Raw genomic sequence first — 17,943 nt, forward strand, 5'->3', positions numbered from 1 at the left:
GTAAGTGTCTGTATGTAAGTGTCTATGTAAGTGTCTGTATGTAAGTGCCTGTATGTAAGTGTGTGTATGTAAGTGTGTGTATGTAAGTGTCTGTATGTAAGTGTCTGTATGTAAGTGTCTCAGTATCTGCATGTAAATGTCTGTATGTAAGTGTCTGTATGTAAGTGTCTGTATGTAAGTGTCTGTATGTAAGTCTCAGTGTCTGTATGTCAGTGTGTGTTGGTAAGTGTCTGTATGTAAGTGTTTGTATTTAAGTGTTTCAGTGTCTGTAAGTAAATGTCTAAGAAGTGTCTGTATGTAAGTGTCTGTATGTAAGTGTCTGTATGTTAAGTGTTTGTATGTAAGTGTCTGTATGTGAATTTCTCAGTGTCTGTATGTAAGTGTCTGTATGTAAGTGTCTGTATGTAAGTGTCTCAGTGTCTGTATGTAAGTGTCTGTATGTAAGTGTCTGTATGTTAAGTGTCTGTATGTAAGTGTCTGTATGTAAGTATCTCAGTGTCTGTATGTAAGTTTCTTATGTAAGTGTCTGTATGTAAGTGTCTCAGTGTCTGTATGTAAGTGTCATTATGTAAGTGTCTTAATGTAATTGTCTGTGTGTAAGTGTCTTTATGTAAGAGTCTGTATGTAAGTGTCTGTATGTAAGTGTCTAAGTGTCTGTATGTAAGTGTCTTTATGTAAGAGTCTGTATGTAAGTGTCTGTATGTAAGTGTCTAAGTGTGTGTATGTAAGGGTCTGTATGTAAGTGTCTGTATGTAAGTGTCTGTATGTAAGTGTCTGTATGTAAGTGTTTGTATGTAAGTGTCTGTATGTAAGTGTCTCAGTGTCTGTTTGTGTCAGTATGTAAGTGTCTGTATGTAAGTGTCTATGTAAGTGTCTGTATTTAAGTGCCTGTATGTAAGTGTCTGTATGTAAGTGTCTGTATGTAAGTGTCTGTATGTAAGTGTGTGTATGTAAGTGTCTGTATGTAAGTGTCTGTATGTAAGTGTCTCAGTATCTGTATGTAAATGTATTTATGTAAGTGTCTGTATGTAAGTGTCTGTATGTAAGTGTCTGTATGTAAGTGTCTCAGTGTCTGTATATAAGTGTCTGTATGTAAGCATCTGTATGTAAGTGTCTCATTGTCTGTATGTAAGTGTCTGTATGTAAGTGTCTGTATGTAAGTGTCTCAGTGTCTGTATGTAAGTGTCTGTATGTAAGCATCTGTATGTAAGTGTCTATGTAAGTGTCTCAGTGTCTTTATGTAAGTGTCTGTATGTAAGTGTCTCAGTGTCTGTATGTAAGTGTCTGTATGTAAGTGTCTGTATGTAAGTGTCTCAGTGTCTGTATGTAAGTGTCTGTATGTAAGTGTCTGTATGTAAGTGTCTGTATGTAAGTGTCTCAGTGTCTGTATGTAAGTGTCTTATGTTAGTGTCTCAGTGTCTGTATGTAAGTGTCTGTATGTAAGTGTCTGTATGTAAATGTCTCAGTGTCTGTATGTAAGCGTATGTAAGCGTCTGTATATAAGTGTCTATGTAAGTGTCTCAGTGTCTGTATGTAAGTGTCTGTATGTAAGTGTCTGTATGTAAGTGTCTTAGTGTCTGTATGTAAGTGTCTGTATGTAAGTGTCTATATGTAAGTGTCTGTATGTAAGTGTCTCAGTGTCTTTATGTAAGTGTCTGTATGTAAGTGTCTCAGTGTCTGTATGTAAGTGTCTCAGTGTCTGTATGTAAGTGTCTGTATTAAGTGTCTCAGTGTCTGTATGTAAGTGTCTGTATATAAGTTTCTGTATGTAAGTGTCTATGTAAGTGTCTCAGTGTCTTTATGTAAGTGTCTGTATGTAAGTGTCTCAGTGTCTGTATGTAAGTGTCTGTATGTAAGTGTCTGTATGTAAGTGTCTCAGTGTCTGTATGTAAGTGTCTGTATGTAAGTGTCTGTATGTAAGTGTCTGTATGTAAGTGTCTCAGTGTCTGTATGTAAGTGTCTTATGTTAGTGTCTCAGTGTCTGTATGTAAGTGTCTGTATGTAAGTGTCTGTATGTAAATGTCTCAGTGTCTGTATGTAAGCGTATGTAAGCGTCTGTATATAAGTGTCTATGTAAGTGTCTCAGTGTCTGTATGTAAGTGTCTGTATGTAAGTGTCTGTATGTAAGTGTCTTAGTGTCTGTATGTAAGTGTCTGTATGTAAGTGTCTATATGTAAGTGTCTGTATGTAAGTGTCTCAGTGTCTTTATGTAAGTGTCTGTATGTAAGTGTCTCAGTGTCTGTATGTAAGTGTCTCAGTGTCTGTATGTAAGTGTCTGTATTAAGTGTCTCAGTGTCTGTATGTAAGTGTCTGTATATAAGTTTCTGTATGTAAGTGTCTGTATGTAAGTGTCTCAGTGTCTGTATGGAAGTGTCTGTATGTAAGTGTCTCAGTGTCTATATGTAAGTGTCTGTTTGTAAGTGTCTGTATGTAAGTGTCTGTATGTAAGTGTATGTATGTAAGTGTCTCAGTGTCTGTATGTAAGTGTATGTAAGCGTCTGTATGTAAGTGTCTATGTAAGTGTCTCAGTGTCTCTATGTAAGTGTCTGTATGTAAGTGTCTGTATGTAAGTGTCTTAGTGTCTGCATGTAAGTGTCTTATGTAAGTGTCTGTATGTAAGTGTCTAAGTGTCTGTATGTAAGTGTCTTTATGTAAGAGTCTGTATGTCAGTGTCTGTATGTAAGTGTCTAAGTGTCTGTATGTAAGGGTCTGTATGTAAGTGTCTGTATGTAAGTGTCTGTATGTAAGTGTCTGTATGTAAGTGTCTTAGTGTCTGTATGTAAGTGTCTGTATGTAATTGTCTGCATGTAAGTGTCTTTATGTAAGAGTCTGTATGTAAGTGTCTGTATGTAAGTGTCTAAGTGTCTGTATGTAAGTGTCTTTATGTAAGAGTCTGTATGTAAGTGTCTGTATGTAAGTGTCTAAGTGTGTGTATGTAAGGGTCTGTATGTAAGTGTCTGTATGTAAGTGTCTGTAGGTAAGTGTCTGTATGTAAGTGTTTGTATGTAAGTGCCTGTATGTAAGTGTCTCAGTGTCTGTTTGTGTCAGTATGTAAGTGTCTGTATGTAAGTGTCTATGTAAGTGTCTGTATGTAAGTGCCTGTATGTAAGTGTCTATATGTAAGTGTCTGTATGTAAGTGTCTGTATGTAAGTGTGTGTATGTAAGTGTCTGTATGTAAGTGTCTGTATGTAAGTGTCTCACTATCTGTATGTAAATGTCTTTATTTAAGTGTCTGTATGTAAGTGTCTGTATGTAAGTGTCTGTATGTAAGTCTCAGTGTCTGTATGTCAGTGTGTGTTTGTAAGTGTCTGTATGTAAGTGTCTGTATTTAAGTGTCTCAGTGTCTGTAAGTAAGTGTCTAAGTAATTGTCTGTATGTAAGTGCCTGTATGTAAGTGTCTGTATGTAAGTGTCTCGGTGTCTGTATGTAAGTGTCTCAGTGTCTGTATGTAAGTGTCTGTATGCAAGCTTCTGTATGTAAGTGTCTGTAAGTAGTGTCTCTATGTAAGTGTCTCAGTGTCTGTATGTAAGTGTCTGTATGTAAGTGTCTCAATGTAAGTGTCTGTATGTAAGTGTCTGTATGTCAGTGTCACAGTGTCTGTATGTAAGTGTCTGTATGTAAGTGTCTCAGTGTCTGTATGTAAGTGTCTGTATGTAAGCATCTGTATGTGTCTATGTAAGTGTCTCAGTGTCTGTATGTAAGTGTCTGTATGTAAGTGTCTGTATGTAAGTGTCTCAGTGTCTGTATGTAAGTGTATGTAAGTGTCTGTATGTAAGTGTCTGTATGTAAGTGTCTCAGTGTCTGTATGTAAGTGTATGTAAGCGTCTGTATGTAAGTGTCTATGTAAGTGTCTCAGTGTCTGTATGTAAGTGTCTGTATGTAAGTGTCTGTATGTAAGTGTCTCAGTGTCTGTATGTAAGTGTCTGTATGTAATTGTCTGTATGTAAGTGTATTTATGTAAGAGTCTGTATGTAAGTGTATGTATGTAAGTGTCTAAGTGTCTGTATGTAAGTGTCTCTATGTAAGAGTCTGTATGTAAGTGTCTGTATGTAAGAGTCTAAGTGTCTATATGTAAGTGTCTGTATGTAAGTGTCTGTATGTAAGTATCTGTATGTAAGTGTTTGTATGTAAGTGTATGTATGTAAGTGTCTCAGTGTCTGTTTGTAAGTGTCTGTATGTAAGTGTCTGTATGTAAGTGTCTGTATGTAAGTGACTGTATGTAAGTGTGTGTATGAAGTGTTGTATGTAAGTGTCTGTATGTAAGTGTCTCAGTATCTGTATGTAAATGTCTGTATGTAAGTGTCTGTATGTAAGTGTCTCTATGTAAGTCTCAGTGTCTGTATGTCAGTGTGTGTTTGGAAGTGTCTGTATATAAGTGTCTGTATGTAAGTGTCTGTATGTTAAGTGTTTGTATGTAAGTGTCTGTATGTAAATATCTCAGTGTCTGTATGTAAGTGTCTGTATGTAAGTGTCTGTATGTAAGTGTCTCAGTGTCTGTATGTAAGTGTCTGTATGTAAGTGTCTGTATGTAAGTGTCTGTATGTAAGTGTCTGTGTGTTAAGTGTCTGTATGTAAGTGTCTGTATGTAAGTCTCAGTGTCTGTATGTAAGTGTCTGTATGAAAGTTTCTGTATGTAAGTGTCTCAGTGTCTGTGTGGAAGTGTCTGTATGTAAGTGTATCAGTGTCTGTATGTAAGTGTCTGTATGTAAGTGTCTGTATGTAAGTGTCTGTGTGTTAAGTGTCTGTATGTAAGTGTCTGTATGTAAGTGTCTCAGTGTCTGTATGTAAGTGTCTGTATGTAAGTTTCTGTATGTAAGTGTCTCAGTGTCTGTATGGAAGTGTCTGTATGTAAGTGTCTCAGTGTCTGTATGGAAGTGTCTGTATGTAAGTGTCTGTATGTAAGTGTATGTATGTAAGTGTCTCAGTGTCTGTATGTAAGTGTATGTAAGCATGTGTATGTAAGTGTCTATGTAAGTGTCTCAGTGTCTGTATGTAAGTGTCTGTATGTAAGTGTCTGTATGTAAGTGTCTTAGTGTCTGTATGTAAGTGTCTGTATGTAAGTGTCTTAGTGTCTGTATGTAAGTGTCTTTATGTAAGAGTCTGTATGTAAGTGTCTGTATGTAAGTGTCTAAGTGTCTGTATGTAAGTGTCTGTATGTAAGTGTCTGTATGTAAGTGTCTGTATGTAAGTGTTTGTATGTAAGTGTATGTATGTAAGTGTCTCAGTGTCTGTTTGTAAGTGTCAGTATGCAAGTGTCTGTATGTAAGTGCCTTATGTAAGTGTCTGTATGTAAGTGTCTATATGTAAGTGTCTGTATGTAAGTGACTGTATGTAAGTGTCTATGTAAGTGTCTGTATGTAAGTGCCTTATGTAAGTGTCTGTATGTAAGTGTCTGTATGTAAGTGTCTGTATGTAAGTGTCTGTATGTAAGTGTCTGTATGTAAGTGACTGTATGTAAGTGTGTGTATGTAAGTGTTGTATGTAAGTGTCTGTATGTAAGTGTCTCTATGTAAGTCTCAGTGTCTGTATGTCAGTGTGTGTTTGGAAGTGTCTGTATATAAGTGTCTGTATGTAAGTGTCTGTATGTTAAGTGTTTGTATGTAAGTGTCTGTATGTGAATATCTCAGTGTCTGTATGTAAGTGTCTGTATGTAAGTGTCTGTATGTAAGTGTCTCAGTGTCTGTATGTAAGTGTCTGTATGTAAGTGTCTGTATGTAAGTGTCTGTATGTAAGTGTCTGTGTGTTAAGTGTCTGTATGTAAGTGTCTGTATGTAAGTCTCAGTGTCTGTATGTAAGTGTCTGTATGTAAGTTTCTGTATGTAAGTGTCTCAGTGTCTGTATGGAAGTGTCTGTATGTAAGTGTCTCAGTGTCTGTATGTAAGTGTCTGTATGTAAGTGTCTGTATGTAAGTGTCTGTGTGTTAAGTGTCTGTATGTAAGTGTCTGTATGTAAGTGTCTCAGTGTCTGTATGTAAGTGTCTGTATGTAAGTTTCTGTATGTAAGTGTCTCAGTGTCTGTATGTAAGTGTCTGTATGTAAGTGTCTCTGTGTCTGTATGTAAGTGTCTGTATGTAAGTGTCTGTATGTAAGTGTATGTATGTAAGTGTCTCAGTGTCTGTATGTAAGTGTCTGTATGTAAGTGTCTATGTAAGTGTCTCAGTGTCTGTATGTAAGTGTCTGTATGTAAGTGTCTTAGTGTCTGTATGTAAGTGTCTTTATGTAAGAGTCTGTATGTAAGTGTCTGTATGTAAGTGTCTAAGTGTCTGTATGTAAGGGTCTGTATGTAAGTGTCTCTATGTAAGTGTCTGTATGTAAGTGTCTGTATGTAAGTGTTTGTATGTAAGTGTCTGTATGTAAGTGTCTCAGTGTCTGTTTGTGTCAGTATGTAAGTGTCTGTATGTAAGTGTCTATGTAAGTGTCTGTATGTAAGTGCCTGTATGTAAGTGTGTGTATGTAAGTGTGTGTATGTAAGTGTCTGTATGTAAGTGTCTGTATGTAAGTGTCTCAGTATCTGCATATAAATGTCTTTATGTAAGTGTCTGTATGTAAGTGTCTGTATGTAAGTGTCTGTATGTAAGTCTCAGTGTCTGTATGTCAGTGTGTGTTTGTAAGTGTCTGTATGTAAGTGTCTGTATGTAAGTGTTTGTATTTAAGTGTCTCAGTGTCTGTAAGTAAATGTCTAAGTAAGTGTCTTTATGTAAGTGTCTGTATGTAAGTGTCTGTATGTTAAGTGTTTGTATGTAAGTGTCTGTATGTGAATTTCTCAGTGTCTGTATGTAAGTGTCTGTATGTAAGTGTCTGTCTGTAAGTGTCTGTATGTAAGTGTCTGTATGTAAGTGTCTGTATGTAAGTGTCTGTATGTTAAGTGTCTGTATGTAAGTGTCTGTATGTAAGTATCTCAGTGTCTGTATGTAAGTTTCTGTATGTAAGTGTCTGTATGTAAGTGTCTCAGTGTCTGTATGTAAGTGTCATTATGTAAGTGTCTTAATGTAATTGTCTGTGTGTAAGTGTCTTTATGTAAGAGTCTGTATGTAAGTGTCTGTATGTAAGTGTCTAAGTGTCTGTATGTAAGTGTCTTTATGTAAGAGTCTGTATGTAAGTGTCTGTATGTAAGTGTCTAAGTGTGTGTATGTAAGGGTCTGTATGTAAGTGTCTGTATGTAAGTGTCTGTATGTAAGTGTCTGTATGTAAGTGTTTGTATGTAAGTGTCTGTATGTAAGTGTCTCAGTGTCTGTTTGTGTCAGTATGTAAGTGTCTGTATGTAAGTGTCTATGTAAGTGTCTGTATGTAAGTGCCTGTATGTAAGTGTCTGTATGTAAGTGTCTGTATGTAAGTGTCTGTATGTAAGTGTGTGTATGTAAGTGTCTGTATGTAAGTGTCTGTATGTAAGTGTCTCAGTATCTGTATGTAAATGTCTTTATGTAAGTGTCTGTATGTAAGTGTCTGTATGTAAGTGTCTGTATGTAAGTGTCTCAGTGTCTGTATATAAGTGTCTGTATGTAAGCATCTGTATGTAAGTGTCTCAGTGTGTGTATGTAAGTGTCTGTATGTAAGTGTCTGTATGTAAGTGTCTCAGTGTCTGTATGTAAGTGTCTGTATGTAAGCATCTGTATGTAAGTGTCTATGTAAGTGTCTCAGTGTCTTTATGTAAGTGTCTGTATGTAAGTGTCTCAGTGTCTGTTTGTAAGTGTCTGTATGTAAGTGTCTGTATGTAAGTGTCTCAGTGTCTGTATGTAAGTGTCTGTATGTAAGTGTCTGTATGTAAGTGTCTGTATGTAAGTGTCTCAGTGTCTGTATGTAAGTGTCTTATGTTAGTGTCTCAGTGTCTGTATGTAAGTGTCTGTATGTAAGTGTCTGTATGTAAGTGTCTGTATGTAAATGTCTCAGTGTCTGTATGTAAGCGTATGTAAGCGTCTGTATATAAGTGTCTTAGTGTCTGTATGTAAGTGTCTGTATGTAAGTGTCTGTATGTAAGTGTCTCAGCGTCTATATGTGTCTGTATGTAAGTGTCTGTATGTAAGTGTCTCAGTGTCTGTATGTAAGTGTCTGTATGTAAGCGTCTGTATGTAAGTGTCTATGTAAGTGTCTCAGTGTCTTTATGTAAGTGTCTGTATGTAAGTGTCTCAGTGTCTGTATGTAAGTGTCTCAGTGTCTGTATGTAAGTGTCTGTATTAAGTGTCTCAGTGTCTGTATGTAAGTGTCTGTATGTAAGTTTCTGTATGTAAGTGTCTGTATGTAAGTGTCTCAGTGTCTGTATGGAAGTGTCTGTATGTAAGTGTCTCAGTGTCTGTATGTAAGTGTCTGTTTGTAAGTGTCTTTATGTAAGTGTCTGTATGTAAGTGTATGTATGTAAGTGTCTCAGTGTCTGTATGTAAGTGTATGTAAGCGTCTGTATGTAAGTGTCTATGTAAGTGTCTCAGTGTCTCTATGTAAGTGTCTGTATGTAAGTGTCTGTATGTAAGTGTCTTAGTGTCTGTATGTAAGTGTCTTATGTAAGTGTCTGTATGTAAGTGTCTAAGTGTCTGTATGTAAGTGTCTTTATGTAAGAGTCTGTATGTCAGTGTCTGTATGTAAGTGTCTAAGTGTCTGTATGTAAGGGTCTGTATGTAAGTGTCTGTATGTAAGTGTCTGTATGTAAGTGTCTTAGTGTCTGTATGTAAGTGTCTGTATGTAATTGTCTGCATGTAAGTGTCTTTATGTAAGAGTCTGTATGTAAGTGTCTGTATGTAAGTGTCTAAGTGTCTGTATGTAAGTGTCTTTATGTAAGAGTCTGTATGTAAGTGTCTGTATGTAAGTGTCTAAGTGTGTGTATGTAAGGGTCTGTATGTAAGTGTCTGTATGTAAGTGTCTGTAGGTAAGTGTGTGTATGTAAGTGTTTGTATGTAAGTGCCTGTATGTAAGTGTCTCAGTGTCTGTTTGTGTCAGTATGTAAGTGTCTGTATGTAAGTGTCTATGTAAGTGTCTGTATGTAAGTGCCTGTATGTAAGTGTCTATATGTAAGTGTCTGTATGTAAGTGTCTGTATGTAAGTGTGTGTATGTAAGTGTCTGTATGTAAGTGTCTGTATGTAAGTGTCTCACTATCTGTATGTAAATGTCTTTATGTAAGTGTCTGTATGTAAGTGTCTGTATGTAAGTGTCTATATGTAAGTCTCAGTGTCTGTATGTCAGTGTGTGTTTGTAAGTGTCTGTATGTAAGTGTCTGTATTTAAGTGTCTCAGTGTCTGTAAGTAAGTGTCTAAGTAATTGTCTGTATGTAAGTGCCTGTATGTAAGTGTCTGTATGTAAGTGTCTCGGTGTCTGTATGTAAGTGTCTGTATGTAAGTGTCTCAGTGTCTGTATGTAAGTGTCTGTATGCAAGCTTCTGTATGTAAGTGTCTGTAAGTAGTGTCTCTATGTAAGTGTCTCAGTGTCTGTATGTAAGTGTCTGTATGTAAGTGTCTCAATGTAAGTGTCTGTATGTAAGTGTCTGTATGTCAGTGTCACAGTGTCTGTATGTAAGTGTCTGTATGTAAGTGTCTCAGTGTCTGTATGTAAGTGTCTGTATGTAAGCATCTGTATGTGTCTATGTAAGTGTCTCAGTGTCTGTATGTAAGTGTCTGTATGTAAGTGTCTGTATGTAAGTGTCTCAGTGTCTGTATGTAAGTGTATGTAAGTGTCTGTATGTAAGTGTCTGTATGTAAGTGTCTCAGTGTCTGTATGTAAGTGTATGTAAGCGTCTGTATGTAAGTGTCTATGTAAGTGTCTCAGTGTCTGTATGTAAGTGTCTGTATGTAAGTGTCTGTATGTAAGTGTCTCAGTGTCTGTATGTAAGTATCTGTATGTAATTGTCTGTATGTAAGTGTATTTATGTAAGAGTCTGTATGTAAGTGTATGTATGTAAGTGTCTAAGTGTCTGTATGTAAGTGTCTCTATGTAAGAGTCTGTATGTAAGTGTCTGTATGTAAGTGTCTAAGTGTCTATATGTAAGTGTCTGTATGTAAGTGTCTGTATGTAAGTGTCTGTATGTAAGTGTTTGTATGTAAGTGTATGTATGTAAGTGTCTCAGTGTCTGTTTGTAAGTGTCAGTATGCAAGTGTCTGTATGTAAGTGCCTTATGTAAGTGTCTGTATGTAAGTGTCTGTATGTAAGTGTCTGTATGTAAGTGACTGTATGTAAGTGTGTGTATGTAAGTGTTGTATGTAAGTGTCTGTATATAAGTGTCTCAGTATCTGTATGTAAATGTCTGTATGTAAGTGTCTGTATGTAAGTGTCTCTATGTAAGTCTCAGTGTCTGTATGTCAGTGTGTGTTTGGAAGTGTCTGTATATAAGCGTCTGTATGTAAGTGTCTGTATGTTAAGTGTTTGTATGTAAGTGTCTGTATGTGAATATCTCAGTGTCTGTATGTAAGTGTCTGTATGTAAGTGTCTGTATGTAAGTGTCTGTATGTAAGTGTCTGTGTGTTAAGTGTCTGTATGTAAGTGTCTGTATGTAAGTCTCAGTGTCTGTATGTAAGTGTCTGTATGAAAGTTTCTGTATGTAAGTGTCTCAGTGTCTGTATGGAAGTGTCTGTATGTAAGTGTCTCAGTGTCTGTATGTAAGTGTCTGTATGTAAGTGTCTGTATGTAAGTGTCTGTGTGTTAAGTGTCTGTATGTAAGTGTCTGTATGTAAGTGTCTCAGTGTCTGTATGTAAGTGTCTGTATGTAAGTTTCTGTATGTAAGTGTCTCAGTGTCTGTATGGAAGTGTCTGTATGTAAGTGTCTCAGTGTCTGTATGTAAGTGTCTGTATGTAAGTGTCTGTATGTAAGTGTATGTATGTAAGTGTCTCAGTGTCTGTATGTAAGTGTATGTAAGCATGTGTATGTAAGTGTCTATGTAAGTGTCTCAGTGTCTGTATGTAAGTGTCTGTATGTAAGTGTCTGTATGTAAGTGTCTTAGTGTCTGTATGTAAGTGTCTGTATGTAAGTGTCTTAGTGTCTGTATGTAAGTGTCTTTATGTAAGAGTCTGTATGTAAGTGTCTGTATGTAAGTGTCTAAGTGTCTGTATGTAAGTGTCTGTATGTAAGTGTCTGTATGTAAGTGTCTGTATGTAAGTGTTTGTATGTAAGTGTATGTATGTAAGTGTCTCAGTGTCTGTTTGTAAGTGTCAGTATGCAAGTGTCTGTATGTAAGTGCCTTATGCAAGTGTCTGTATGTAAGTGTCTATATGTAAGTGTCTGTATGTAAGTGACTGTATGTAAGTGTCTATGTAAGTGTCTGTATGTAAGTGCCTTATGTAAGTGTCTGTATGTAAGTGTCTGTATGTAAGTGTCTGTATGTAAGTGACTGTATGTAAGTGTGTGTATGTAAGTGTTGTATGTAAGTGTCTGTATGTAAGTGTCTCAGTATCTGTATGTAAATGTCTGTATGTAAGTGTCTGTATGTAAGTGTCTCTATGTAAGTCTCAGTGTCTGTATGTCAGTGTGTGTTTGGAAGTGTCTGTATATAAGTGTCTGTATGTAAGTGTCTGTATGTTAAGTGTTTGTATGTAAGTGTCTGTATGTGAATATCTCAGTGTCTGTATGTAAGTGTCTGTATGTAAGTGTCTGTATGTAAGTGTCTCAGTGTCTGTATGTAAGTGTCTGTATGTAAGTGTCTGTATGTAAGTGTCTGTATGTAAGTGTCTGTGTGTTAAGTGTCTGTATGTAAGTGTCTGTATGTAAGTCTCAGTGTCTGTATGTAAGTGTCTGTATGTAAGTTTCTGTATGTAAGTGTCTCAGTGTCTGTATGTAAGTGTCTGTATGTAAGTGTCTGTATGTAAGTGTATGTATGTAAGTGTCTCAGTGTCTGTATGTAAGTGTATGCAAGCATGTGTATGTAAGTGTCTATGTAAGTGTCTCAGTGTCTGTATGTAAGTGTCTGTATGTAAGTGTCTGTATGTAAGTGTCTTAGTGTCTGTATGTAAGTGTCTGTATGTAATTGTCTGTATGTAAGTGTCTGTATGTAAGCTTCTGTATGTAAGTGTTTGTATTTACGTGTCTCAGTGTCTGTAAGTAAATGTCTAAGTAAGTGTCTGTATGTAAGTGTCTGTATGCAAGTGTCTGTATGTTAAGTGTTTGTATGTAAATGTCTGTATGTGAATATCTCAGTGTCTGTATGTAAGTGTCTGTATGTAAGTGTCTGTATGTAAGTGTCTCAGTGTCTGTATGTAAGTGTCGGTATGTAAGTGTCTGTAGGAGCCATCCCTTGACCGCACCCGGGCATCGATCAGCCTCCCATTATATCTGTACCATATGGAGATTCCCCCAGTACAGCTATTGAAGGCTTCACGAACTACGTGGTCAAAATAGATGTTATATAATGTGGGAGCCAGAGGACATCCCTGTCGCACCCCAAGGTGTACAGGGAATGGCTCTGACTCCCGGCCACGTAGTTTTACCCGGGCCCGCTCACCATCATGAAGGTCCTTAATGATCGTGAGCAGACGGTCAGGTACTCCAAAAGCACGAAGAATAACCCAGAGCCCAGGCCTACTGATGGTATCATAGGCCTTGACCAGGTCAATAAAGCAGAGATGTAGGTCTTGTTGGAATTCCCTACACCTCTGCTGTAGCAGACGGACAGAATATATGGCATCTGTGCAGGACCGCCCTTTCCTGAAACCGCATTGGGGCTCCACAAGCCTCTCCTCAGCATGCCTGGCAAGGCGATGCTGAATAATCCTTGCCAGGACCTTTCCCGGCACACTGAGGAGTGAGATGCCCCTGTAGTTGTTACAGTCTGTGCGGTCCCCCTTCTTAAAGAGGGGGACGACCAGGGCATCCTTCCAATCCTGTGGAACCCGTCCAGCGGCCCAGACCGTTGTTATGATGTCATATAGGGCAGTCTGTGCACAAACGCCACCCTCCCTCAGCATTTCGCTTGGGAGATCATCTCTGCCCGCTGCCTTTCCTGGTCTCAGACTTCGGATCGCCTTCAGTACTTCCTCAACAGATGGCACCTCAGCCAGCCACTCACGGGGGGTGACTTCTTCCAATATTTGAGGCACCACAGCCTCAGCAGGGTCATCCTCACTTTGTGCCACGATTTTTTCCTGGCTGAGGGATTTTCCCTCCCCCAGGACCTCACAGAAATGCTCAGCAAATCTGCAAACCTGTTCCTGGGGGTCGGAGATTGGATCACCGTTTTTTCCCCTAATGATGGTAATAGGTGTGGCGCTGCAGGTTACTTTTTTTATGGAGTTAAATAGAGATTTGTGATCACGGGCCACTGAGGCAGACTCCATCTCCTCAGCAACCCGCGACCACCACCCATCCTTGCAGCGCCTCACGGCTCTCCGAACCTCCGAGCGAAGGCTGCGGTAAGCCTCCTCATTCTCTGACGTGGGATTCTGTAGCCGATGACAGTGGGCCTGTCACTTTTTCTCAACCATCCTGAACACCTCCTCTGTCAGCCAGGGTCTCTGTGGAGGTCTGGACCGCGTACCCAAAGCAGCCATTGCAGCTGCATGAGTCACAGTCCTAAACCTCGCCCATTTACCCTCGACATCAGGAGGAGTCGGGGACGATGCCAATCCCAGCCGCAAGCGATGATGAAATTCTCGCTTGCAACTTTCATCAGATAACTGAGACCAGGCCACTTTAGGTCGGAATGGGGTCCTGGGTGTACACCCACCACCGGAGTGGAAGAATGGCAGGCGCATCTTACAGATGACTAGTCGATGGTCAGAGGGCAGATCAGCTCCACGGTAGGTCCTGGTGTCAAGGACATAGGCTCGCATCCGCTGGTCCGTCACTATGTAGTCCAGCAGATGTTCTTGCTTGGACCCGGCATGCATCCATGATGTTGTGTGGATGCGCCGATGCCGGAACAGCGTGTTGGTAATTACAAGCCCATGGGCTGCACAAAAATCTAGCAGCCTCCTACCGTTGTTATTGAGCTGATCTGGCCCATGCCCTCCAATCACTCCAGACCAGGTTCCAGTATCATGACACACACACACAGACACACACACACAGACACACACACAGACATACACACACACAGACACACACAGACACACACAGACACACACAGACACACACACAGACACACACACAGACACACACACACACAGACACACACACAGACAACAACAACAACAACAACCGCCATTCGCCACTAAGTGGCGGTGACGTCACCACGACGCTTGTGCCAGGCTATGTGCACCCTGACGCCACGTGAAGTGTCGAACGCCCGCTGGCAGGAGGTCACGGGGCAGACCCAGGTGCCACGGGTCGACTGACTGAGATGACTGGCTAATGCACCACCTGTGCCCCCTACTGTGCCAACCTGCTGTGCTTTAGCCACCCGGCGCTCCGCTCGTTGTTCTGAGCGTCGCTCCTCCGCCCTCCGTTGTTGTTGGAGGGCGACTACCTCCAACTGCCCAGTAGCGTCCTTCACGAGCCTCCTCCACAGATACCAACCTTGACACCGCTGGTACCAGTCATCGACAAGTCCACTCAGCTCCACGTCCTTCTGTACCACATCACTCCATCTCTTCTCTAGCCCGTGCCGCGCCCGTTTAGTCCCCTCGATCCGGCCGAACAAAAGCGGTTTCGGCATGCGGTGGCTGGGCATGCGGGCTACATGACCCAGCCATCGCAGCCTTGCCCGCCGGAGGAGCTCACCGATGGGACCTTGCCCAGATCTTTCAAGGATTTGTGAGCTCCTCACACAATCTAGTCTGGTTAAACCCAGGATGGATCGTAGGCAGGCCAGCCTAACTGTTTCTAACCGGTGAAGATGTTCCATTAGGGGGGTCCACGTTTCGCAAGCGTAGAGAAGGGAGGGAATGACCGTGGCCGAGAAGACCTGAAGCTTAGTGCGGAGCGATAGACCAGGTAGCTTCCACACAGCGTCACGCAACCGATGAAAAGATATTGCTGCTCGACTGATTCGGAGTGAGACCTCTGCTGTTAAACTGGAGCCGGTCATAAGCACACTGCCCAGGTATGGGAAACTCATACTCTTTGGTTCTATTCGGTAAAGTCACGTAGGTAAAAAATAAATATGGGAATCTCTCCACTCTCTCCACAACTGCCCCATCACCAATTGGGAGTTGTGGGGGTGGAGTGTCCGATGGTACAAAATACCCAGGCAGGTGCTTAGTTTTGGTGGGGGTGATGGTAAGGCCCCATCTCTTAGTGGCACGCTCCAGTCTCAGCAGCCAGCATCTCCAATTCCTCCTCTGAATGAGCAGCAATTACCAAATCATCGGCATACATAACGTGGTTGAGCAATAGGGAGCCATCCCTTGACTGCACCTGGGCATCGATCAGCCTCCCTTATATCTGTACCAAATGGAGATTCCCCCGGTACAGCTATTGAAGGCTTCACGAACTACGTGGTCAAAATAGATGTTAAATAATGTGGGAGCCAGAGGACATCACTGTCGCACCCCGGCCACGAAGTTCTACCCGGGCCCGCTCACCATCATGAAGGTCCTTAATGATCATAAGCAGAGCGTTAGGGACTCCGAAAGCACTAAGAACAACCCAGAGCCCAGGCCTACTGATGGTATCATAGGCCTTGAGCAGGTCAAAAAAGCGGAGATGTGGAATTTCCTACACTTCTGCTGTAGCAGACCGATAGAAAATATGGCATCTTTGCAGGACCGCCCTTTCCTGAAACCGCAATGGGGCTCTGCAAGCCTCGCCTCAGCGTGCCTGGCAAGGCGATGTTGAATAATCCTTGCCAGGACCTTTCCCGGCACACTGAGGCATGAGATGCCCCTGTAGTTGTTACAGTCTGTGCGTTCCCCCTTCTTAAAGAGGGGGACCACCAGGGCATCCTTCCAATCCTGCGGAACCCGTCCAGTGGTCCAGACTGCTGTTATGATGTCATATAGGGCAGTCTGTGCACAAACGCCACCCTCCCTCAGCATTTTGCTTGGGAGATCATCTCTACCCAGTGCCTTTCCTGGTCTCAGACTCCGGATCGCCTTCAGTACTTCTTCAACAGATGGCACCTCAGCCAGCCACTCACAGGGGGTGACTTCCTCTTCTATGAGGCACCGCAGCCTCAGCAGGGTCATCCTCACTTTGTGCCACGATGTTTTCCAGGTTGGGGGATTTCCCCTCCCCCAGGACCTCCCAAAAATGCTCAGCAAATCTGCAAACCTGTTCCTGGGGGTCGGAGATTGGATCACCGTTCTTTCTCCTAATGATGGTAATAGGTGTGGCGCTGCAGGTTACTTTTTTGATGGAGTTAAATAGGAATTTGTGATCACAGGCCATTGGGGCAGACTCCATCTCCTCAGCAACCTGCAACCACCAACCATCCTTAAGGCGCCTCACGGCTCTACGAACCTCCGAGCGAAGGCTTCGGTAAGCCTCCTCATTCTCTGACATGGGATGTTGTAGATGATGAGAGTGGGCCTGTCGCTTTTTCTCAGCCAGCCTGAACACCTCCTTTGTCAGCCAGGGTCTCTGAGGAGGTCTGGACCGTGTACCCAAAGAAGCCATTGCAGCTGCATAAGCCACAGTCCTAAACCTCGCCCATTTCCCCTCGACATGAGGAGGTTTGGGATGATGCCAACCCCAGCTGCAAGCGATGATTAAATTCTCGCTTGAAATTTTAATCAGCTAGCTGAGACCATGCCACTATGGGTTTGAATGGGGTCCTGGGTGTACACCCACCACCGGAGTGGAAGAATGGCAGGCACATCTTAAAGATGCCAAGTCGATGGTCAGTGGGCAGATCAGCTCCTGGTGTCAAGGACATGGGCCCGCATCCACTGTTCCATCACAATGTAGTCCAGCAGATGGTCTTGCTTGTGTAGTGACTGTGATTGTCACTGTGTGGTGCCGGGCTTACGAAACCGCAGCGGATAATGTCTTGGCATTATGTGTAGTCCGCTTACTGGGCGAAGTACCAGCCCTCACGGGGCTTGGGTGAGCGCTGTGCAGCGTGGAGGCACCATGTGCGGTGTGCGGTGCGGGCTCCCGGTGAGGGAGCGAGAGGGAGTGTCAGCCAGCCAGGGTTACGTTGGGGCATGATACGCTGGTTGGCCTGCCGACACGTAACCGGATGATATTGGAGGGGGGCCTCCGGTGGACGGGGGCCGCTGGGCGGTCACGTGGTATAGCAGAGCTCTCGGGGAGCCTTCGGGAAAGAGCCGGAGAGATCTGGAAGGTGGGCGGGGCGAGGGGCGGAGCCAACCCCAGCCCAGGCCGATATAACGGGGGCCCCGGGAGGGGCTCGGGGTTCTTCGTGTTACTGGTGATGAAGATCCACGTCGGGTTGAAGAAGCCTCTAGCCACGTGGTCCGGGACCCAGCTTGTGGTCTGGGCCGGGATAGCGAACCGTGTCTAGTTCTGCCGTAGCGTGGCTAGATGAGCATTCAACACCCAAGTGTAGGTTGTGTTATGTTACGTTGAGTTTCTGAATAAAGTGTTGCTCCCAAGACAACGTCTGCGACTCAGTTGAACTCGTTACACTTGGACCTGGCATGCATCCATGATGTTGTGTGGATGTGCCGATGCCGGAACAGCGTGTTGATAATTACAAGCCCATGGGCTGCACAAAAATCTATCAGCCTCTTACCGTTGTTATTGAGCTGATCTGGCCCATGCCCTCCAATCACTCCAGACCAGGTGCTAGCATCATGACCAACTCGGGCATTGAAGTCACCCAACAAGATGACTCTATCCCGAGGGGCCACTTTAGCCAGTATCTTTGACAGGAGGTCATAGAAGCCATCTGACTCATCGGCCTTGCCTGCATCCTTCCAGATGTTCGTCTTCAGTGGGGGCATACATAACCACGACCACCACTCCTTGCCTCTGGTTGATGGGAAGGCGAGCCCAAAGTAGCCTGGGGATTACAGCATCCCACACCTGACCGCCACACTCCCACGCCCCCTTCATTCTTTTGTTCAGAAGAAGAGCCACTCCCTGTTGTTTGGCAGTCTCCTGCCCCGAGTAAAGGACTGTCCACCCCTCA

The sequence above is a fragment of the Petromyzon marinus genome, unplaced genomic scaffold, assembly GCF_048934315.1.
Source record: "Petromyzon marinus isolate PM22_M1 ecotype Great Lakes invasive population unplaced genomic scaffold, UKy_Petmar_22M1.pri1.0 PM_G_Scaffold_14, whole genome shotgun sequence".
Classification (NCBI taxonomy): Eukaryota; Metazoa; Chordata; class Hyperoartia; order Petromyzontiformes; family Petromyzontidae; genus Petromyzon; species Petromyzon marinus.